Below are 20,098 nucleotides of genomic sequence, written 5' to 3'. Positions count from 1 at the left end.
AAAAAGTGCTGTAAAAAAATCCGCACCATGGGCAATTACTTAGTGTTATGTAGTGCCTTTTGATCTGTAAATTAAAGATTTCATTGAGATAGGAAATTCTTTGTAGTAGCATGAAGGTGAAACACTTTATTGTATGGTTCAACTGCTACAGTAGTAATTTCACATTAATCTTCATTGATCACTCCTATAGTAACTGTGGCTTGTATGGGTTATTTGTTGCACAAAATAGAACAGCTGGCCAGCTTCTAGAGCATAGGGGTACCCTACACTTTCCCAGAGTGACTGCTCAAGCACAACTGTAGAAAATCAACTGTGCGCTAAGACCTTCAAAAATTTCCTGCTACAAAAGAGTGCTCCTCCTTTTTGGCTTTAGAGATAGTCAGCTTGCATTTCTCCAGTGCTGAGCCGGTAAGTTTCCTTTCGTGGGAGGAAGGGGTCTTCTACATTTTAATTTTAACTTTATGCCAGAAACACATCTTATTTTAAGATGGGTGTTTGTCATGCAACTTTTTAGTTGTTTTAAGCTGTGGAGCTACTGTGTGGGTTGATTTGTGGGTTTTTTTTGGTTGTCTTTGTGGTTGGCATTCTTGCATGCAGACTTAATTATTTCAGCCCCTAAAAATCATTTGTTGTGCTTTTCAGTGTGTTTTTTAGGTTGGAAACAAATGCTTGACTTACTGGATTCTCAGATGTTTTTCACTGTTGCAGTCATTACCTGTGTGTGATCTCTTCTGTGGTAGCCCTTAGTCGGCCCGCGTACCAGAGTCAGTGTTTTTGTGTGCAGTCGCTTGTAGTCTGACGTCAGGTCATCAGTGCTATAAAGCAAGGCAGCTGACCGTCGTATGTCTTCCATGCCATGGAGCCCATAGCAGAAGCAGTTTTCACGAGTGCTGGTCAGTGTCTACCAGAAGTTGAATTTCAGCAGAAACTGTTTAAAGCCAAGTACCCCATTGGGGACCCTTTTTTCTTGCTCTAACTGATGTCCGAAAAAGTTAATTGTCTTGCTTGTGGAAAGCAGATCCCACACACTCATTCTTCTGCGTCACTTGTTTAGGCCCAGACCACAATGTCCCTAGTTGCAGGTTCTGTACTTGCTTACTCTTTAATCCACGAGAACCATTAGCCATATGGAAGGAAAACATTTTTGTAGGCAATTATTTGTGTTCAATCTTGAATTCAATATATGGTGTCCATCAGCCAACAATCTGTCAACATTTCAAAAAAGAAAAATGGAACCAGACCACACAGGAACTGTCTTCAGTGGCGCTACCGGTAAGCAAGTAGTCAGTTCTCACAGAATTCTGTGAGCTGCTTTAGCAGCCTGTTGCAGACTTACTTTCTCTGCGAGACCTTTTTTAGTTGGTATGCCACAGAAATCACTTGGTCTTCCGGGCCTTGGTTGTCTCTGCCTTTGGGTCGAACCTAGCGCAGGCACGGCCTACTGAGAGGCATTTCGCACTACTGATGCTAGACAAAATGACTTTTTTATCAGAGTACTTTGCTTCTCAGAACCACTGGATTCTCCCAAGCAAGCCAGGCCACTCTAGAGTCTGTTTCTAGCCACCATCTTGCTACTGCTCCCCCACCCCAAGCTCAAATGATGGAGCATCTCGTCTCCCTTATCTGAGGTACTCTGGCCCCTCAAAGGAAAGGCATTCTTCTCCAGAAATTGACAGACCAAGAGTCCGAGATCAGATTATTCTACTTTTGAAGAGGAACAACATCCCTTAACTGTTTTGAGCAGTCCGATGCAGAGGAAATACATCCCTTCTGCCTCTCCTTTTGGGGAAACCCTTCTCTCTGTCAGGGTCTGTGGCAATGTAGGAGCTTCCCACTCAGTCAAGCGACTTGGAGGTTCTGGACCTGCCCAGCACAGACTTAGCCCCCTGGCCATTTCACTTATTTTGGAGAGGTTCTGGACCTGCCCAGCACAGACCCTGGCCATTTCACTTATTTTGTAAGTGGTGGATGAGATTTTCCATGAATTCTGGCGAGTCCTGATGCCCTGCCTCTTGCTCAAGCTTAAACCTGACAGGTACTATAGGTACAGGATTCTCTCAAATGCCCCGTACAGGAATCCTGCTGCAGACCCACCAGAGGTTATTACACAGGGACTCATATGAGCTAAGACTAGTTCTGCCAAGAATCTTCTTCCTTCTGACAAAGTTCAGAGCTCTGGACAGATGGCCAAGGTTGCAGAGGTTGTATACTCTTACCCTATCCAGAGCACTCTGTTGTCAAATATCAACAGCACACTTTAGGGCAATTAAAACAGAAGATTACCTCTCTGTGCCAGCTTTCGAGAGCTGGCAAGTGCTACACTTCTAGTGTACGGCTCTCATTACAATGTGGATATGATGTCACAGAAGCCTCTAGCAGGGCAGCAGTGACAGGATCGGTTATTAGAACCTGCATGTCTGAAGGAGCCACCTCTCCTGATCATGTAGAGTCTAAACTTGTCAGTACCTCTAGATGAGGAATGCCTGCTGTTTTGGGGGCAGAAGAGGTGCTTAAAAGATGGAAGACTAAGCAAAATCTCAGGGGGGGCAGTGGGAGCCTGTCCCTCAGATCAAACAGGAAAAGGTTTTTACTCCAGATTATTCCTTGTTCCCGAAAGGTGGACTTGCACCCGTTGCTAGATCTATCAAACTGAACACCATGGTCCCAGATTCAAATGCTAACCTTGCAGCAGTTCCTGCCTATGCTCTCCACGAAATGCCTGGCTTGTGACACTAGAGCTAAAGATGCCTACCTCCCCATCAGGGAATGGTAAAGCGAAAATTCCTGCACTACAGAATAGGCTATCAACACTTTCAGTTCTCTGCACTGCCATTTGGCTTGTCTACCTGCTCCAAGTAAGCCAAATGCTTGGCCCGGCTTATAACATTCACAGATAGAAAATATAGATTTACCTTACCTGGACTACTGCCTCATTCAGGAGGGTTGGGTTGGTGAGGCAGGGGGTTCCAGCGAGAAAAGCAAGCAAAACCCCACCAGTAATGTTTTTCCTGGGAGCTGTACTAGATACAGCAACCCAAGTGGCTTTCTATCCCCAGAAAAGCAGAGCTTCCTGCCTTTCACCCATCTGGCTTCGGGTCGCCTCCTCTGCGCTTGTAGTCTGGCGTCAGTCGCTCAGTGCTATAAACAGAGCAGCTGTGTCGTGTCTTCCATGTAGACTGGTTTAGTACCAATCAGTGTCTACCAGAAGTTGAATTTCAGCAGAAACTGTTTAAAGCCAAGTACCCCATTGGGGACCCTTTTTTCTTGCTCTAACTGATGTCCGAAAAAGTTAATTGTCTTGCTTGTGGAAAGCAGATCCCACACACTCATTCTTCTGCGTCACTTGTTTAGGCCCAGACCACAATGTCCCTAGTTGCAGGTTCTGTGCCCTCTTTAATGCGAGAACCATTCGCCATAGAGCTATTTTTGTAGGCAATTATTTGTGTTCAATCTTCGAATTCCAATATGGTGTCCATCAGCCAACAATCTGTCAACATTTCAAAAAAAGAGAAAAATGGAGACAGACCACACAAGGCTGTCTTCAGTGACGCTACCGGTAAGCAAGTAGTCAGTTCTCTAGAATTCTGTGAGCTGCTTTCGCAGCCCCTGATGCCAGACTTACTTTCTCTGCCGAGACCTTTTCGGAGTTTGGTATGCCACAGAAATCCACTTGGTCTTCCGAGCCTTCGGTTGTCTCTGCCTTTGGGTCCGGAGCCACAACGCAGGCACCGGCTTCTGAGGAGGCATTTCGCACTACTGATGCTAGACAAAAATGACTTTTTATCAGAGTACTGCTTCTCAGAGACCACTGGATTCTCCCAAGCTTAGAAGCCAGGCCACTCCTAGGAAGTCTGTTTCTAGCCACCATCTTGCTACTGCTCCCCCACCCCAAGCTCAAATGGTGGAGCATCTCGTCTCCCTTATCTGAGGTACTCGGGCCCCACTCCAAAAGGAAAAGGCATTCTTCTCCAGAAATTGACAGACCAAGAGTCCGAGGAATCAGATTATTCTACTTTTGAAGAGGAACAACATCCCTTAACTGTTTTGAGCAGTCCGATGCAGAGGAAATGCATCCCTTCTGCCTCTCCTTTTGGGGAAACCCTTCTCTCTGTCAGGGTCTGTGGCAATGTCAAGACTTCCCTCAGTCAAACGACTTGGAGAGGTTCTGGACCTGCCCAGCACAGACCCCTGGCCATTTCACTTATTTTGGAGAGGTTCTGGACCTGCCCAGCACAGACCCCTGGCCATTTCACTTATTTTGTAAGTGGTGGATGATTTCCATGAATTCTGCTTAGTCCCTGATGCCCTGCCTCTTGCTCAAACTTAAACCTGACAGGTACTATAGAGTACAGGATTCTCTCAAATACTTGTACAGGAATCCTGCTGCAGACCCTGAGGTTATTACACAGGGACTCATATGAGCTAAGACTAGTTCTGCCAAGAATCTTCTTCCTTCTGACAAAGTTCAGAGCTCTGGACAGATGGCCAAGGTTGCAGAGGTGTATACTTTCTTACCCTATCAGAGCACTCTGTTGTCAAATATCAACAGCACACTTTGGAACAATTAAAACAGAAGATTACCTCTCTGTGCCAACTCGAGAGCTGGCAGAATTGCTACACTTCTAGTGGCAAACTCTCATTACAATGTGGATATGATGTCCTAGAAGCCTCTAGCAGGGCAGCAGTGACAGGATCGGTTATTAGAAGACCTGCATGTCTGAAGGAGCCACCTCTCCCTGATCATGTAGAGTCTAAACTTATTGATGCACCTCTAGATGAGGAATGCCTGTTTGGGGGGGGGGGGGCAGAAGAGGTGCTTAAAAAGATGGAAGACTAAGCAAAATCTCAGGGGGGCAGTAGAACCTGTCCCTCCAGATCAAACAGGAAAAGGTTTTTACTCCAGATTATTCCTTGTTCCCCGAAAAGAGTGGACTTTGCACCCCGTGCTAGATCTATCCAAACTGAACACCACCTTGGTGGTCCCCAGATTCAAAATGCTAACCTTGCAGCAGTTCCTGCCTATGCTCTCACGAAATGCCTGGCTTGTGACACTAGAGCTAAAAGATGCCTACCTCCCCATCAGGGAATCGTGGCGAAAATTCCTGCACTACAGAATAGGCTATCAACACTTTCAGTTCTCTGCACTGCCATTTGGCTTGTCTACTGCTCCCAGAGTATTCGCCAAATGCTTGGCCCCGGCTATAGCATTCTGCAGATAGAGAAATATACAGATTTACCCTTACCTGGACTACTGCCTCATTCAGGCAGACTGCAAAGAAAAGTTGTTCCAGTACCTTCTCTGTCAAATCACTCCTAACTTCCCTAGGGTTCACCATCAACGAGAAAAGCAAAGCAAAACCCCACCAGTAATGTTTTCCTGGGAGCTGTGCTAGATACAGCAACCCAAGTGGCTTTCCTATCCCCAGAAAAGCAGAGCTTCCTGCCTTTCACCCATCTGGCTTCCAGAATTCGCCTCACTGCGAGGAAGTTCCTGCAAGCCCTGGGATACATGGCATCTTTCATCCTTCTCATCCCTTTCGCCAGGCTTCACATGAACTTCCGTGCTACTTAAAAAATCTTTGGTGTTAGTACTTAAAGTCCCCTAGGGACCGCTCTCATCTGATCCCTTGTATAATGGCCAAATTTCTCTGGTGGGCAGAGGTCTGTACCATGAACAAGCATCTTCCCTTCTTCCTCTCACTTCCGGGCAGACCACCACTGTCACCTCTGACATTGCTTGGGGTGCTTGCCTAGCAGCAGGCAGGTGTACCCATAGCCTTCGGAATGCCCAGCAACTTCATTTGCACATCAACCAAAAAGAATTTATGGCAGTGCAAAAGGCTTGGGCTTCCTTCCAATCGCATCTCAGGCCAGGGGTGGTCCTTATAAAAACAGGCAACACCACAGTAATGTGGTACATCAGCAAGCAGGGGGGCACCCAATCTTACCCTTGTGCAGGTTAGCCACGAGTCTCTGGCTTACAGCCACTTCCATGGGGCTACACCTAATTGCCCATTACTTGGGTATCAACAACATTGGCAGACCACCTAAGCAGAAACTTACTGGACCCCCCACGAATGGCAGCTCCACAGAGAAATCTTTCTGCAAGTCACCCAGGATTGGGGGACCCCAGACGTGGACCTCTTTGCCTCACACCAACCACCAGCTGCACAAGTTCTTTACCAGGGCATGTCACCTCCTAGCATGGAAGGTAGATGCTTTGCCCTTCCCCTGGAGCTCCCTCTGTGTATGCATACCTTCCTCTGACCCTTATTCCCAAGGTTCTGATCAAAATAAGAGGAGACCAAAGGCTATCCTCATTGCTGCAGATTAACCCAGACAGCATTGGTACCCCTTATTACACAGTCTGACCTTGTAGCCCCCAAAGCTGCTTCCCCTGATGTCAAGATGTTTTGACTCTGGAGAGGGGAAAGGCACTTCACCCAGACCTAAAGAGACTCAAACTTTCAGCATGGCTTGTACACTAAAAACTAACAAGGAGTCCCTGTTAAGCAAACGGGTCCTGGACATCTGACGCTAGAAGGCCCAGCACAAGAAAATCATATGCAGGAAAATGGAAGATGTTATGTAGTTCTATCTCACCTACATTCTTACCCGTGGGTTCGGGGCCGAATATCTTCTCTGACATTGACGATTTTACTAGCTCGAAGTCTCATTGACTGGTCTAAGTGGGTATCCCATGATGCACTGCTCCACATCCCCAGATCTCATTTGCCACTTGTGTAGCTCGGACGTGGTCTCGCTTGGCTGTGGCCAAGTACCCTCTTTTTTGTTATTTCTCAGAAATTTTAATATTTCATACCCAAAAGCTATTTTAATAGCTTTCTTGTTGCTGTGTTTAAGTGTGGTAGCTGTTTATTTGGTATCCCTATCTGTTCCAGCGGGCTAGGCCTGTTTTAGAGGGCCTAGTCCTCCCCTCAGTTAAATAACTATTAATGTGATTTGGTTTGTCTGTGTCCCCCCCCTTAGAAGAACAGTTTCAGTTAGAGGTTCTTAGATTGCGTCGAATAGAGTTTTTTCTGGTGTATCTACTTTGTGTGTTCCTGCCCTTTTTTGTGATTTGTGTCTAGCTGGTTTCGCTTAGCGCTAGTAATAAGATGTCTAAGGATCAGAAGGAGCATAAGCCTTCTGGCTTTAAAAAAAAAATGTTCCAAGTGTGGATACAAGATATCCATCATGGATGGGTACTGTATGTGTTTACTGCCTTGGAGCCATCCATTTACAGGAGTCGTGTAGCTTCTGCCATGCATTCAGTCCTAGGGTGCTCCAGGAGAGAGAAAATTAATATTGAAGGGTCTTCTAAAACAGTCTTCTGAGGAAGCTATAGACTCTACTTCCAGTACTCAGTCAAAATCCAAAGCTTCCAAGGCTTAAGAAAAGGTCTCCAGCTCCATCTGTCTCTTCGGAGCCTCCGGAGAAGATTACTGTATTGGACTCTACTTCCTCGGTTCCACTGTCCTCGGGGCTGCAGGAGGTATCTGATAGGCGTTGGCTCCTATCATTCTTGAACCCATTCGGAGCCGGTCGCCCAGTGTGAGGCATGGTTCACCTGACGAGATCCCAATCTCCATCGCTTTCCTCCTAATCCTCCAGGCTTACTGATTTGGATGTTAAGGTGGTGCAGAGGCTCCTGCAGTCGCCAGTGTTGGCTAAATTGTTCTCTGCTCTGACCCACTCCGCTCCGGAGCCAGTTCCTATGACAGTTTTGATTCCTCCTCTGAACACATCCTTGTCGTCGGAGCCGATATGCTCCGCTCAGAGTGATGTCCCTACGCCGGCTCAGATACCCTCTCGGGGTCCATCGGTGCCGACCTCTGCTCCGACCATGTCTCTTCCGTCCACAGGGTTCGGGACTCTGGTCTCTTCGGGCCCGAGGGGGATACTTCGGGACATCTGTCTGTTCCAAGTCTCCCACTCGGTGCATCGGCTCGTGGCAACCCGGTCGTGGCCTCTGAGGCCGGTCCTTGGAGTCGGGGGGGGGGGGCCTTCAAGGCCATGCGGAGCATGCTGGCCAGGTCATCGGCTACATCACCCGGGTCAGTCATTCCGTCCCTCACCACCCTGGTGAGAGCCTCTGACACTCGCCTATCCATGGACAGTAGAGCGCCAGGCCCCAAGGATTCCCCCATGAGCAGTCCCCAACTTTCCTAGGGTCTCCCAGAGTTCGTGCCTGAGGAGCCTCCCAGGAAGTAATTGTGCAAGAGGAAGCACATAGACTCCCAGGATGAGTCTCTCACCTTTTGATGCTGACCTCGAGGAATCGGAAGGGTCTCCCAAGTCATCCTCTGATGATGATTCCTTCTCCGATATCCTGGAGATACTGAAACAGAGGTGACTGGCCTTCCAAAGCTCCTTCCGAGGAGGAGTCAGTATTCTTTATGGCTTTTAGTGCTCAACCCTCCGCCTCCTGGGTGTCTCCACCCTTCAAACTTCTTGACCTCATTTGTCGAAGAGTGTGGGAAAACCCTGATTCTGTGGAGCCCGTGCCCAGGCGTGCCAACAAATTCCTTTCTGCCCCCCCAGGGCAAAGTTTATGCCAAAAGTCCCTGTAGATGCCATGGTGGTGGCAGCAGCCACCCAGAAGGAAGTAGCAGAGTTTTCTTCATCCGTCCATCCTCCTAACCAGGAGTCTAGGACCATGGATCTGTACGGGAAGTGTACCCTATCTTCAGCTACCTTCACTCTACGGTCGCTGAATTATCTGTCTCACTTCATTCTGCTCCAGAGAGATCTCAGTTGGGAGATACTCTTGCAGGTAACGTACCTGAGGCAGTGGCTCACTGTTAACACCCAGGTCTCTACCCTCAACTCCATTGCTAACTCGTCCATGAGGCTCATTTCGTATGCAGCCGAGGGAGTGAGTAGGGCAGCAAGCTCAGGGGTTGCCCTTAGAAGGCAAGCCTGGCTGCACCTGTGTCACTTTGCAGAGGCCTTCGTCTTCGTTCACTGACTCCCCCTTTGACGGTTCCTCCATGTTTGGGACCAAAGTGAAAGACACCCTCACCAGGTGTGAGCAAGAGAGAAGGACACGGTCTGCCGTAGGGGTCCATTTTTCCCTTCCTTCTAGGCCTTATCCCAAGGCTCAGTGGGGGGGAGGGTAAGATGTGGTTCAAGAAATCAGAGGTTTTTTCCTGCTGCACAAGGTGAACCCCCCTCCAGAGGCAGGGGGGGGGATTATTCAGGGAAACTCGGGAGACCGACTCCTTCTGTGGCTCTCCATACTCTCATTCCTGAGGGTGTGCCCGACTGCGCTTATCCAGAGCCAGTCGGGGGTCGAATTTCCTTATAACTGGAAGCCTGGGAGAGCATTACCCAGGACCAATGGGTATTACGAACAATTTCCAGAGGTTACCTCATTCCATTCTCTTCAGTACCCCTGCCAATCAGGAAAATCCCAGACGTTCCACCCAGTCAAAGGGATTAAGTAGCCTTGGAGGTCTCGCAGCTGCTAGAAAAAGGAGCCATCCAACGTGTCCCCTCAGACCAAATCCCATTAGGGGCTTACTCGAGATTCTTTTTGGTGCCGAAAAGAACAGGGGACCTGAGACCCATACTAGATCTCAGTCAACTCAACAATCACTTACACAAGTCCAAGTTCCGTATGGTCACACTACAATCGATTCTCCCATTGTTGGGCGAGGAGGTATGAATGTGCTCCATCGACCTCAAGGATGCGTACTATGTCAAAATGGACATAGCATCCAGGGGTCACCTACGCTTCTGGCTGGGAGCTAGTCACTTCCAGTTTCGAGCCCTGACCTCTGGTCTCACCACAGCCCCCAGGGTGTTCACCAAATGTATGGCGGTGGTGACTGCTCACTTGAGACGTCAGGGATTCCAGGTGTTTCCGTATTTGGACAACTGGCTCCTTACCTCCCCCACCAGGCGTCAACTAGTTCAAACCAGGGACGCTACCATCAATCTGTCACCAGCTGGGCATAATAAATTGGGAAAAATCTGCCTTGCTGCCCTCACAGCGTGTCACCTTTATAGGAGCAGATTTAGACACCATTCAAATGTGAGCATTCTTACCACAAGAAAGGATCTCACTATTACAGCAACAAATACACATGCTGATGCCCCTTAGACAAGCGAAGGCAAGACTGGATCTCCATCTCCTATCTCCATCTCCTAGAGACCATGGCAGCAACTATCAAGTTGGTCCCTCTAGCGAGATTACACATGAGACTACTTCAGTGGCTCCTCTTGTTCAGTGGTCTCTCCAAGACTCCCACTATCTCATCTTACTCACGTACAGGTGCAAGCAGGACATCCATTGGTGGTTGTGCACCAACAATTTGAATGGGGAAAGCCCTTCGTTCCACCCGTCCCTATTGCCACGCTGACCACGGACGCCTCCCAGATGGGGGGGGGGCATTATCATGGCAGGACAGTCCAAGGCACGTGGCAGGAACACGAGATGCATTTGCATATAAACGTCCTGGAGAGGAGAGCAGTGATTCTTGCTTTGCAGGCTCTTCAGAAGGTTGTTCCTCTAGGGGCGATTGCGATACACTCTCCACACTACTGACATGTTTATCTCAATAAGCAAGGGGGAACCCAGCCTTGCTCTCTGCAGAAAGGCTGTGTGAGTGTGGCATTGGGCAATAGCTTCCCAACGTTTTCTGGTGGCAAGTTGCATTCCGGGGAAGTCCAACGTAAAAGCGGACAGGCTAAGCAGAGCTATCCTGATGCCTTATGAGTGGTCCCTGAATCGCCTGGTTGCAGAGCGAATCTTCAGCAGATGGGGTCAGCCTTGCTGCAACCTTTTTGCCAGCCCCCTCAATGCAAAATGCAGCAACTACTTCACGCTGATCCCCCCCCCCCCCCACACACACACACACGCACACAGGGGGAATCGCCCAGGGACGCTCTGGTTCACGATTGGCCACCCGGTCTGCTTTATACTTTCCCTCCATTTCCCCTGCTGTCAAGGGTGATTCAGAAAGCACAATTTTTGGGAAGCAGAATGATTCTGATTGCTCCACACTGGCCTAGTCATGTCTGGTTCCCCTTTCTTCAATCATACATTGTGGACACACTTTGGATTCTGGACCCTCCACCAGATTTACTGACACATGGGACAGTTCCACCCCTCTCTGACACTCCAGTTGACTGCCTGGCTTCTCCACTTCCATCGTTAGTCAGACATCATATATTTTCACCGGAAGTGGTCCATATATTATCGTCTTCTCATAAACCATCCACTAGAAAGATTTATTGTAGTAAATGGAAAAGGTTCTCTATCTGGGCACATACTAGAAGCATTGATCCTTACACAGCTCCAACAGATTCAGTTCTGAAGTTCTTGTCTATGCTTTTCTATCAGGGGTCCACATCAGCCACCATCAAAGTTCAGCTGGCGGCGATATCCAATTTCCATGTGACGAATGAACCTAGTCTCCTGGCTCACAGACTATGCAAAGCATTCCTTAAAGGTACTCTGTTGCTTCGTCCCCCGGTGTCCGGACCTATCATGCCCTGGGATCTCAATTTTGTTCTACAAACCCTTACTTTACCACCATTTGAGCCTGCAGCTACCTGTGAATTGAAATTCTTGATATAGAAAACAGCATTCTTAACAGCAGTCACTTCAGCGAGGCGGGTTTCGGAAATTCAAGCCTTCTCCATCAAACCCCCATATTTAATCTTTCTTAAAGATAGGGTCTCTTTAGACCAAATCCCTCGTTCCTTCCTAAAGTGGCTTTAGTGTCCAACATGAATCAGTTCGTTGAGTTCCCCATTTTCTTCCCCCACTTTTCTAACAAGTCAGAATTTAGATTCCACCAATTGGATGTACATAGACAGTTATGCTTCTATCTACACCGGACAAAAGATAGCCGGAAATCTGACCAACTCTCTCATTTTTCAGAAAACCGAATGGGTTCTCTAGTATCCAAGGCGACGCTGTCTAGATGGATAGCCGGTTGTATCTCTTTCATCTATCAGGCAGGAGGGAAAAATCTTCCATTTCCAGTCGAGGCACTTTCTACTCGGGCTGTTTCTACATCCACAGCCTATCAAGCTAGATTGTCAATGGATGATGTATGTGCTGCAGCTACTTGGGCTTATCTTAACACTTTTTTTTGTTTCTCATTACAAATTGGACGTGGTCTCCAGGGGCAGGTCTTCCTTTAGCTCCACAGTTCTCAGGAGTATTTTCCTATGAGCCACCCAGGATGTAGGTGCTAGAGACGCTGTCCCACAGGTAAGAATGAGGGCGAGATAGGACTACATAACATCAAGAAGTTATGTACTCTATGTATGTAGTCCATCTTGCCTCACATTCTTACTTACCCTCCCACCCTCCCCCTTCCTGGAGGATTTGGAGGTTAGATTGCCATTCTACAGAGTCCCTTTGATTAGTTTATTTATATGGCTGTGATGTGTGTATGGAGTACAAATGATTTTCGCAGCAAACTAGATCTGGGGATGTGGAGCAGTGCAGCAGTGCACCATGGAATACCCACTTGGCCCAGCCAATGAGAGACTTCGAGCTAGTAAGATCGGCAGAATCGGAGCAGATATTCGGCTCCGAACCCACAGGTAAGAATGTGAGGCGAGATGGACTACATACATCGAACGTTATGGTGAGTACATAACTACTTGTTTCTGCTCCTGGAAACCATCAAAAGGGGCAATACTTTCCAACCCTCTCATCCTGGATTACCTAGCAGAGTTGCTTAATAATGGCCTCTCTTTCCTCTAAAATCCATGCATTCTATCTCTGCCCATTATGATTCTAACCTACCCTTTTCTCATCCTTTAAGCAATTCCTCAGAGGGGCTTCCAATTTCGGGTCTCCGAGAAGGGCTCCGCCACCCTGGGACCTGATTTGTGTTAAACTAACCTTGCCTCCTTTCAAACCTGCCACTTCAACAGAATTGAGGTACCTCTCTTGGAAGACTACTTACTAGCTATCACCTCAGCCAGAAAGGTGTCTGAACTTCAAGCTGTCATGGATGTTGAGATCTTCATAATTTTCCATGCAGACAAAGTCTCCGTGACGACTAACCCCTCCTTTTATGCTCAAGGTGGTATCTGAGGTGACCCTTAACCAGTCCATACACCATCCCACCTTCTTTCCCAACCCTCAAAACAGAGGGGAAAGAATTCTACACTCACTAGACTTGCACAGACAACTCTGATACTATCTGGACCATCCTAAGCCATTCAGAAAAACAGACCGGCTTCTTGAAAGCTCTTGACTCTGGGCAGAGGGGAAGCCCATCTCCAAACAAACCATTTCCATATGGATTTCACACTATTTTTGCTACAGACTACATGGGAAACCCATCCCCAAGTCTATCCGTGCCCACTCCCTGGGGCAATCTCCACTTCCCCTGCCTTCCTCAGAGGAGTAGCTACCAGGGTATCCTGGAAGTTGCCACCTGGACCTCTGTCCATACCTTTACAAAGTATTACCAATACCTCTCTTTTCTAAGTCTAGTGCAAGGTCTGCCTCTGCAGTTCTGCAGGGTCTCCTGATCTATACCTTGGACTCGGCCTATCCTTCCACCCTTTTCCTCAGCTTTTGGAATCCTCCCACAGGTGATGACTGCAACAGTGAAACACTAAACATAGTACAGTTGTGTACACTTAACATAAATGTAGATGTTCGAATGTATTCACTGTTGCTGTCTTAGCTTCCCTCCCTCCATCCCACATTTAACATCTTCCTCTAGGGGGACACAAGCTTCCTAAGGTGGCTTTTAGCCACCAGGACCACTTTTTTTTCTTTTTTCTTTTGTGCTTCTGATGGTTAGGGCAAGAAAAACTGATGAAATTACATTGGGTTTCCTTGCTTTATAGCACTGATTTACCTGACGTCCGACTACAGGCGACTGCAGCCAGTGCACAGAAACATTGACCCTGGTATTCAGGCTGACAGTGGGCTACCACAGCAGGGATAACCCACAGGTGGTGACTGCAACAGTGAATACACCGTAACCTCTACATTTATGGTAAGTGTACACAACTGTACTCTCTGCATCCATCCTCTGAGAAAATGAGATGTTATGTGATCCTATCTCACCTACATTCAGTACTGATGGGCTCGAAGCCGATCCTCTGCTCCGACTCTGCACGCTATGCTATAGAGCGAAGCCTCTTATGGCTGAGCTATTCTCTATCCCAGGATGCACCACCACTAATCCCCCAGATCTCGTTTGCCGCTTACAAGCTAGGACGTGGTCTCAAACTTGGCTGAGCTAAGTGCAGTTTTTTTCTAAAGTTTCCGGTCAGGAAATTCTCTATTTCTTACCCAAAAGCTGTTTTAACAGCTATTGTTGTACAAGTGTTTTTTGAGTTAAATTTGTGGTAAATTTGTGTGTTTGTTTAGGGAAAGGTTTCCCGTTTAAGTTAGAGGGGCCTTCCCCTATTCATTAGCAAGTTTCTATTTTTTTTAGGAGGTCAAGTACCTGTTTAAGTTAGAGGGTTCTTGGCCCTCCTCTTTACTGTTTGTGATTATTGTATTGTACTGGTAGTTATCGTAAAAAAAAAAAAAAAAACTTACTGTTTTTTTCTGACTAAATACTGATTTTGTCCACTTTTATAGTGACTTTCAGAGACATTATGTCTAAAGAACATAGACCCTCAGGGTTCAAGAAGTGCACGAGGTGCGGTTATAAAATGTCTAACTGATCACTCCTCGTGCGTGTACTGTTTAGGCGCCTAGCACTTACAGGAGTCACGCCTTTTCCTCTAGGGTCCTCCAAGAGAGGAAGAATAAATTAATCCTGAAAGGGCTGATTAAACCCTCCTTCGAGGAGGCCTTATCTTCCTCATCCTCTCCAACTAAGAAAAAGAAAGCGTCTGCTCCGACCAGCCCGTCTGAACCGACTACTAAGAAATCCAGGCAGGCTTCTCCATCGGCTCCACAGACTTCAGAGCCGAGGGCGTAACGGTCTGCCTCTATGCCCCCAGTCTCGACTCCTCTGGTTTCGGAGCCGATGACTGGGGCTTCGAGAGGCGGGTCACCTTCATTGGCTCCACTGATCTTGGAGCAGATGAGGGTTGCCGGCTCACTCTTCCCCTTCGGCGCCGAAGCCCTCCTCGGCACAGAGGGAAATTGTTTTGGGATCCCCCTCTGCACCGATATTGGTTGAGTCCATTCGGAGCCAGTCCCCCAGTCCTTTGGAGCCGATGGAGAAGTCTGTTCGGACCCGATCGGTTTCATCTAGATCTTCCAAGATGTCTGATTCGGACATCGACAGGTTGCTCCTAAGACTTTTTCAGTCTCCTGTGTTCCAAAAATTAGTTTCGGCTCTAGCCCATTTGGCTTCGGAGCCGATGGCCCACCCTGTAGTTCTGGTTCCTCCTCCAACAGCCTCGGCACCGTTGGAGCCGGTGCTGGTGGAGCCGATGGAGGTTTTCGGGTCGGCTTCGACCCTTACTCCAACCCCGGCTCTCGAGTCGGAGTTCGGTACACGGACCTCCTCTGTCGGCCCCAGGGGGATGCTTCGGGACTGATGTTTTCGGTCCCAAGCCTTCCTCTCGGTGCGTCGGCTGCGGGGGTACAGTCTACCGTTGTGACCACGGGGGTTGGACCTTCCCAGGATTCTGGTGGTCCGGCCTTCAGGGCCATGAGGAGTGCGTTAGCCAAATCTTTGGCTACCTCCACTGTCTCACCAGCACCTTCCCTACATACGGAGACTGGGTCTTTGGCAGTCCCCCTGTCCTTAGACAGCGGAGCCCCGGGCCTGAGGTCACCCCCACTGGGGGTTCCCCCCTCCTGGAGGTCCCTCTGAAGCTTCTTCAGAGGAACCCCCAAGGAAAAGATCGTGCAAGAGGAAGCACGTTGACTCCCCTGATGAGTGTCTCACGTCAGACACTGATCTTGATGATGCCGAGGGGTCCCCAAAGTCATCCTCAGACTGTCTCCTTTGCAGACATCCTGGAAGCCCTTAAACGAGGCGGCTGGCATTCCAAACCCCCTTCTGCTGACGAGTTGGTATTCCTTAAGGCCTTCGGGGCTCAGCCCTCCGCCTCCTGGGTGTCTCTGCCCTTCGAGCTCCTAGATTTGATCTGTCGAAGGGCGTGGGAACATCCAGACTCTGTGGAACCGGTGCCTGCTCGCCCAAATAAGTTCCTTTCAGCACCCCCAGAGAAGGAGTTTTTGACAAAAGGTGTGGCTGTAGATGCCTTGGTGGTGGCATCTGCTACCCAACAAGATGTAGCAGAGGCTTCGACGTCCGTCCATCCTCCTAATAAGGAGTCTAGGAGCATGGATCGGTACGGGAAGTGCACCCTTAGTTCAGCGGCCTTTACCTTAAGGCCCCTGAACTATTTAACGCACTTCACCAGGTTTCAGGGGGATCTGATAAAGGAGCTTTCAGATACCCTCTTGGGTAACCTACCTGAGCAGCTGGCCCAGACAGTTAGCTCTGTTGGCTACGCTTTCATCGATATCAAACTCGTCCATGAGGCTCATTTCATATGCGGCTGAGGGGGGCGAGTAGAGCGACTGGTACGGGTATTGCTCTACGGAGGCAAGCCTGGCTCCGCCTGTGTCATTTTGCGGAAGCCTTTAAGTCTTCCTTTGCCGACGCTCCCTTTGATGGGTCCTCTTTGTTAGGACCCAAGGTAAAGGACACATTGACCCGCTGCGAGCAAGAAGGTAAGACTTTGACTGCCGTCGGGGCACTATTTTCCACTCCCTTTCGGCCTTACCTCAAGGCTAAAAGAGGAGGGAAAATGTGGTTCCGTAGATCCCAGAAGTCTTATCCCTCACAGCAGGATGATCCCCCTTCTAGAGGCAGAGGAAGGGGAAATTTTTCTGGAAGATGCCGTTCCAGAGGCGGCAGAGGCCCCCGCAACACTGGAGACTGCAAGTCCTTTCGTGGCTCTTAAGCCTTTCACAATCCCTGAGGGATTGCCCGACTGTGCAGCTCCGGAGCCAGTCGGGGGTCGTTTTTCGAGGCACCTAAAAGCCTGGGAAGGTATCACTCAGGACCGATGGGTGCTTCGAATTATCGCCGGAGGTTACGCCATCCCCTTTTCTCACTCCCCACCTCCGTCCAAGAAAATCCCGGACCCGCCACCCAGTCAACGGGAAATTGCAGCCTTAGAAGTCTCAAAGCTGCTTCAAAAAGGAGTCATCCAACCGGTCCCCGCAGACCAGATCGGATTAGGGACTTACTCTAGATTCTTTTTGGTGCCAAAAAAGGCCGGGGACTTGAGGCCCATTTTGGATCTCAGCATTCTAAATCGTTCAGTCAAAAAGTCCAAGTTCCGAATGGTCACCTTACAGTCCATTCTCCCACTGCTGGAGAAAGGTGTTTGGATGTGCTCCATAGATCTCAAGGACGCCTATTACCACATCATGGTAGATCAAGCGTCCAGGAGACATTTGCGCTTCAGCCTAGGAGACTGTCATTTTCAGTTCCGCGTGCTGCCCTTTGGTCTCACCACAGCCCCAGGGTGTTCACCAAATGTTTGGCGGTCGTGCCTGCTCACCTGAGGAGTCTAGGATTCCAGGTGTTTCCGTATCTGGACGACTGGCTCCTAACTGCCACCTCCAGGGGTCTACTATTGCAGAACCTACAAGCCACAATATCACTGGGCACTTCCCTTGGAATCACCTTCAATTGGCCAAAGTCTGTGTTGCTGCCATCTCAACGCATAAGATTAATTGGAGTAGAGATAGACTCAAACAGAATGCGGGTCCATCTCCCTACAGAAAGGATACAAACCATACAGGCTCAAGTTCGAGCCTTGCTTCTCAGATCCAAAGCTCCAGCCAGAATGGTCCTGCAGCTATTGGGATCTGTCTGCCACTGTTCTTGTCCCCCTAGCAAGGTTGCATATGAGAATTCTCCGGTGGCTTCTTTCGACACAGTGGTCCTTTCAGGATCTACCTCTGTCACCTCATACGGATCACGGAAACCTGCAAACGGGACCTTCGCTGGTGGCTGGTGCCCTCCAATCTGGATCAGGGTCGACCCTTCGTTCCTCCTCCTCCTTTGGCCACTTTGACTACGGACGCCTCCCAGATGGGGGGGGGGGGCATTTCCTGGGCAGGTCAGTCCAAGGCAAATGGCATTCAGAAGAGTCTTCTTCATATCAACATTTTGGAAATGAGGGCGGTGCTTCTATCTCTACAAGCCCTCCATGATTACCTCCCTCAGGGCATGATTGCCGTTCACTCAGACAACATGTCAGTGGTCTGGTACCTGAACAAGCAGGGAGGAACCAGATCCTACCCTCTTTGCAGAGAGGCCATGAGAGTTTGGGAATGGGCAGTGGCGACCAAACGATTTCTGATAGCAACTCATATTCCTGGCAAATCCAATGTGATAGCAGACAGACTGAGCAGAACTATCCTCTCTCCTCACGAGTGGTCTCTGAACAATACAGTGGCAACTCAGATTTTCAGCAAATGGGGAATTCCGTGTTGCAACCTCTTCGCAACCCCGCTGAACGCGAAGTGCAAAAAGTTCTTCTCCCTCACCCCAGCTCCGGGGAAGAGCCCTATGGACGCACTAGCCCATCCTTGGCCCACCGGCTTGCTATACGCCTTTCCCCCAGTTCCCCTCCTTCCCAGAGTGATCCAAAAGGCGTCTCACTTGGGGAGCAAAATGATCTTAGTTGCTCCCTACTGGCCTCGTCTGGTATGGTTACCCTATCTTCGGAAATATGCACTGGACGGTCCATGGTTCCTGGATCAGATCCCAGACCTATTAATCAGTCGGGACTACTCCACCAGTCCCTTCACACTTTGAAGTTAACAGCTTGGCTCCTCCTCTTCCGACTATAGTCAGGAATCATACCTTAGACCCGGAAGTCATACATATCTTATCTTCGGCCCACAAGTCTGCCACTAAGAAATTGTATACTAGCAAATCGAAGAGGTTTGCTATTTGGGTTCAACTCCAGGGTCTGGATCCCATCACTATTCCTGTATAGGAAGTCCTAAAATTTCTAACTTCCCTATTCAATCAAGGTTCTTCAGTCTCTACCATCAAGGTCCAATTGGCAGCTATTTCCAATTTTCATGAATCTATAAACCCACCTTTAATGAGCAACAGATTGTGTAAGACCTTCATGAAAGGTGCTGTGCTTTTACGACCTCCGATTTCTCATCCTGCTCCTCCATGGGATCTCTATGTGGTGTTACGTGCCTTAACCTCCTCCCCCTTCGAACCGGCAGCAACATGTGATTTGAAATTTCTGTCTTGGAAAACTGCTTTTCTGGTCGCGATTACTTCAGCTAGAAGGGTTTCAGAGCTTCAAGCTCTATCTGTAAAACCACCGTACCTGGTTTTTCACAGATAGAGCATCTCTCAGGCCTAATCCATCCTTTGTCCCTAAAGTTTGTTCCAGTTTGTCTACAACAGTCATTAGAACTTCCAGTTTTCTTTCCAAAGTACTCAAACAAAGCGGAATACATATTCCACACATTGGATGTCCACAGGCAATTGCGGTTTTATTTAGACAGGACCAAACAAACAAGGAGAACAGATCAATTGTTTGTGTCCTTTTCGGATAATAAATTGGGCAAAGCTGTCACAAAAGTCACTATTGCCAAATGGATCAGGGACTGTATTAGTCAAGCTTATTTTTCTTCTAATAAAGAGCTTACGGCCTCTGTCAAAACTCACTCTCTACAAAGAGCTATGGCTACTTCAATAGCATTCCATTCTAAGCTTGCCATTAGTGACATTTGTGCTGCGGCTACGTGGTCTTCCCCGCACACTTTCATTTCCCACTACAAATTGGATGTGGCATCTCGGGGGCGAGCTTCATTTGGTTCCACAGTGCTCAGGAGTGTTTTCCAGTGAGCCACCCAGGATTTAGGTGCTAGGGACGCTGTCCCATCAGTACTGAATGTAGGCAAGAGGATCACATAACATCTTTTAGTTATGTACTCACCATAACTTTAGATGTTTGGGATCCATCTCGCCTACATTCCCAATAACCCACCTTCCTTCCCCCTGCCTTGGAGATCAGAAAAGATCGGACGGTCCGAATTCTATTGTTTCATCTTGAAACATCTGGCAATGTTATATAAACAAGTTGTGTGTGTGTGCATGAATGCGGACAAACAAGATCTGGGGGATTAGTGGTGGTGCATCCT

At 48.5% G+C, this 20,098-nt stretch overlaps 1 protein-coding gene across 2 annotated transcripts in view; it reads left to right on the top strand.

Annotated features, from left to right (window-relative positions):
* The window catches only part of UHRF1 (ubiquitin like with PHD and ring finger domains 1), a 565,933-nt gene that overhangs the window by 188,214 nt on the left and 357,621 nt on the right, over positions 1-20,098 (top strand). The window lies entirely within an intron of this gene.

This window comes from Protopterus annectens, chromosome 13.part0 (assembly GCF_019279795.1).
Source record: "Protopterus annectens isolate FY-2018-M chromosome 13.part0, PAN1.0, whole genome shotgun sequence".
Taxonomy (NCBI): domain Eukaryota; kingdom Metazoa; phylum Chordata; order Ceratodontiformes; family Protopteridae; genus Protopterus; species Protopterus annectens.
Note: the sequence above shows the minus strand (reverse complement) of the source record. Positions and strands in the feature narration are given on the sequence as shown.